Genomic DNA, 3,613 nt, shown 5'->3' on the forward strand with positions numbered 1-3,613 from the left:
AAGTGCCGTGGAAGCGGCGAAGGCCTCTGCAAGGTCCCTTACCTTGGCTCCTGGCGACACGTCGCCATGGCAAAGTGGCATCAAATGAAGCCACAGGGTCACATGATGCCGCGTTTCCATGGCAACGGGACGTTGGGACGTCAGAATGCCGGAGCCAAGGTAAGGAGGGGAAGAGTTGGCAGGGGGGCTCAGGGGAGAAAGATTGCCTAACATTGCGTTACGGTGTAGCCTACAGTTGGCTACTAAGGCTGCGGCCAGGCTGGGAGCACGCGCGCTGGCGCTTGAGCGCCGTGACGTCATGCTCTCTGCTAGGCCGTGCGATTCCTGACCAGCTAGTTGCGCGCGTGTGGGGGCGTGTCAGGGGGCACGGCCATGATGTGACGGTACTAGTTCGCCCTTATTGGACGAACCGCTCACGTTACACGCCAGCAACAAATTGACTTGTCTCTGCAAGCAGCTGAGCGCCGTGCGCTCACGGCACACACTCACGCTGGCCACACACATTGTAGCAATGTATTTCATCGCGATGAGTGCGAGCCTGCTCAGCATCACCCTGCCGCAGCTAAGATAGTGGGCGTGCGTGATGGAGCGCATAGCGTCGCGCACCTGTCTGCCTAGCGATCTGTGAACTGACATCCACAGCAAAGCGGAGGTATGGCCATGACGTCACAAGGCTGGTTTGCCCTCACTGGCTGAACCGCTCACGTGACCGGGCCGTCGTGCGACAAAATAAAAATCTTTTGTCTCCTGAAAAATCTGCTGCGCGCTCTATAGCCCCATAGATTCGCTGCATTTTGTTAGAGACGCACGTGCCGTCGCTCGCACCATGGCTGCGGCCTAAGAGATGGCAGAGCAGAAGATGCAAGTAAGTAGTTACCGTTTTCCTAAAGCTCTTCTAGTTTTTACGCTTTATGCACAATGTAAAAATGTTTTATTACGCTATAGGTTACTGGAATATTTCCTTTGCACTAATCAGAAACAGACATGTTGTCACGGTAACTTATGACAAGATATAATATACACCAAATAACTGGGTGCAACTGGATTCTTGGACCCGGTGGTGGTCAAGTGAGGGGAGGCCTAGGAGCTAGGGGCAAAAAGAATTTTATTTCTGGGTGCCCTAGAACCTAAGATTCCCACGCCACTTGTCGTTGAACTTGAACTAATCGTGATGAAAGCTCTTTTTCAGATAAAGTATCCGCTTTGCGGTTTGGATGGCTGCCAAACTATTCCTGGAGATCGCCGTCGCGGAATCTCCATTGAAGTCAATGGGCCCATTGACTTACAATGGGAAAACGCCGCTCCTCCTCTCGGACGCCACCTGCTGGTCTTCGAGGGAAACAGGTCCAAAACAGCTAGATCCGCCATTGAAATGAATGGAGCTCCAATGGCGGCCTATGGGACTCTGCAAAATGGTGCCTGAAAAGGCGGGAAAATTAAACAAAGGGCTATAATCACTTTCTACCCATTAACCCTTGTCCTCCCGGATGGATCCCAGTGTGTGTGTGGCACAGACACTTACATGGTGGAAATACATTACAACAGGGGAACATACATTTTCATGTCATAGCAAGGTGCAAACCACATTCCTGGACCGCAGTCCAGTTAACCCCTTGCCTCCCTGGTGAGGTCAGGGGGTGCAACCCCTTTAATACCGGGCCAATCCCCTTCTCTCTCTGTCAACTCAGAGTCTCACTGATTTGGAGTCCGTCTCACTGATTTTCTAGGATTGGCTGTTTCATAGACTTCAATGGAGTCTCACTGATTGAAGTCAGCGCTTTTCTACTAAAATAAAAACCTCACCTGCATTTGGATGTTGACATCGCTGCATATGAGTAATAACACTATAGTGTTCCATACTAATTGCTTTATTAGTGAAAACATGCAATTAAGAAAATACTGTTTCACAGCAGTATAGCCATCTACTATGCAACTTTCACATTAATGTAAAGACATGAAACATTGTCGTGTATTGCTTGTGCCTTCTTAGATATTATTCTATTTATAAAAATGCTTTACCAGGAAGTAATACATTGAGAGTTACCTCTCGTTTTCAAGTATGTCCTGGGTACAGAGTTATAATAACAATACACGGTTACATTAAAAGAACAGAGGCTATACAGTCAATTCACAGAGATATCATGGACAGTTAGAGTTGGAAAATTGGGTACAGGGGATAAAAGGGCTGGTGAGTTTATGATTGAAATAGAGAAGCTTTAACATCACCAAACATCAGCACACGACTCACACCCTTTAGCTGCCCTTCAACTGTGCTAAGGGCTGTCCGCCTTTGGGGCCACGCAGATATACACTGAAGGAGTTCAGGTTGAATGCTGCTGCGAATTCAAAGTTATTTATGTCCTCTTGGCTCATTAACATTCCAGTGGGTGGGGTTGACGTTCCACAAAGTACAAGCAAATATTAACCCTTAGCACGCTGGTCCTGTGTAGAGGGGAGCAGCTCCTTGGGAGCCCCACCAGGCGTCCCGCCTTTGGGGCGACGCTGATGTACACTGAAGGGTATACATTTAATATATTATTAAAGGGTTTCCTATGGTGGGTCTCGGAATCCATCGGGTGGATCCAATCTCACATAAATAACAGACCCTCCAACATCTGGCACCAAGAAAATAGGTACACCTTATTTGATACAGTATGTCGGTGCAGGATAGAGGAGCTTTCAAACAAGTGACGACGCCTGAGATGCTGTCACCAGTGCAAGTAACTGTATGTAGAGATCATATTACCAATAAAATATGTGCATTTTTTTATTTATTTGTATATACTTTTGTAATCAAAAATGAATAGATACCGTTCTGTGACTAACGAGAACTTTAGCAACAGAACGGTATTGTCTATTCATTTTTGATTATTAAGCTCGGCTAACACAGTACAGATAGCTATATACTTTTATACACACAATAAACATGGTGTTAAATGTCCCCTTATGAAGCTGATCATTACCTGCTCCCAACTGCTTTGAGGGAAGATTCTCCCCCAGGCAGAAATAGGTACAATAGGTACAGCTGGTTTTAATAGGTACAGGGCATACAACCAGGTACCAAATAAGTATATAAACCATGCAGTTGTATTGACCTACAGTATGTGCCTTTTAACACAAGCATTAGGCCGCTCTTATGGGGCCAGCGACGGCGACCGATGACGTTACCCGTCGCCGTCGCGAAAGTTGCATTTAAAGTTTAGGCGACGTCACTTGCTACAAGACCAGTGACGTCAGAAAAGGGTGAGGGCAGAGGGACAGAGAAGCTCCTGATTGGCCGCAAGGGGAGATCGTCGCCGAAAAAATCAAATATCAGCGACTACCAGATTTTTGGTAGCGCTGTCGCTCTGTCGCTTTGTCGCCATCACGTGCACTATAAGCGCCGACGGCGACAATGCATTTGTATTGTCGCGTCGCCTGCACTATAAGCGCAGCCTTACATTTATATATCAGAGGCCACTCTCCTATTCACCAAGGACTAATCCCTGCAGCACAGGAACACTACATTACAACTGAGAAATGTTCTGCCTGAGAGTCTCAGTTTCAGGAACTGTTGCCATGGAGACGCAGAATGAGGAGCCTCTGACATGGCGAGGCGCCCCTCCGACGTCAC

Source organism: Ascaphus truei, chromosome 5 (genome assembly GCF_040206685.1).
Source record: "Ascaphus truei isolate aAscTru1 chromosome 5, aAscTru1.hap1, whole genome shotgun sequence".
NCBI classification, from domain to species: Eukaryota; Metazoa; Chordata; class Amphibia; order Anura; family Ascaphidae; genus Ascaphus; species Ascaphus truei.